The following is a 924-nucleotide window of genomic DNA, read 5'->3' on the forward strand; positions in this document are numbered from 1 at the left end:
ATGCTTTAAAAATAACAAATGTGATTAAAACTCCTTACCAATTAAAATGGAAACTGGATTCCTCGGGAAGAAGATAACCTGAACGGGAGAAAACAGAAAGCAGTTGAATGGCTTTGACTTTTTACTTTTATGGCGTTGTTTTAGCAGTCAGCTGAGAATGTATCAACATCACATGACTCACGTGATCGATTGTTTACAAGGGGAGTAATAGAGTAAATACTAACGTGTAGGATAGATGAGAGCAAAATTACCTCCTTTGCGGGTTACCAATCGTATGGATAGAACACTGTTCACAAAGCATCGGCCTTGTCCCTTTTTTGTTTGTTTTGTTTTCTTTGATTATTAAGGGTTATTTTTGGTTCTAGTTTTCGGCGGGAGGGGGGTGTCTGCTTTTTCCAGCCAGAGAGGACATCAATGCGCACCACATTCTCTCAGACCAATTATAAGGTGAATGTAACACTTACTCTTGAAGTGCCAGCAAGAAGTTATGAGCATTTTTATGAACCACCGACGATCAATAAATATCCAATTATTGGGTTAAAGGTGAGGTTGGTTAACATTAGTTAAAAGACAAGATGGATCTATGGGATGATTTTTTTTTTCTTCGAGATAAAAAGAAACACTCTGTTGCCCCTTGAGCGAGGGCGATGTGACTGAGCGCTGGTGTGAACAAAAAACAGTACCCAAGGAGGAACGTTACCGTCTTACTCCCTTGAGCAATGTGGAAAATTTGGGAGCAGGCACTGGTGCAAGATTAAAATATAAAAAAGACGAGAATGATCCAATGTCAGACAATGATAAGAAAATACTCTTTATTCATACCAGTGACATCCATATTATGAATGAAGTCCTAGATTCATACACATTTTCCTGTCATAATCGTTCGTGTAAAACGAGCGCCATACTTAGTGAGAGAAGAAAATA

General features: G+C 38.5%; 1 protein-coding gene across 2 annotated transcripts in view; it reads right to left on the minus strand.

Annotated features, from left to right (window-relative positions):
• Window positions 1-221, minus strand: part of LOC144968161 (procathepsin L-like) — a 20,464-nt gene extending 20,243 nt beyond the window's left edge. The window contains exon 1 of one of the 2 annotated variants that reach the window (XM_078906194.1): window positions 39-221. The gene's annotated coding sequence lies outside the window, so the exon portion shown is untranslated. The other variant, XM_078906195.1, reaches the window with a different exon arrangement.
• Between the last annotated feature and the right edge of the window lie 703 nt (window positions 222-924).

This window comes from Berghia stephanieae, chromosome 3, assembly GCF_034508935.2.
Source record: "Berghia stephanieae isolate SIO BIC M18660-M18661 chromosome 3, UCSD_Bste_1.3, whole genome shotgun sequence".
Taxonomy (NCBI): Eukaryota; Metazoa; Mollusca; class Gastropoda; order Nudibranchia; family Aeolidiidae; genus Berghia; species Berghia stephanieae.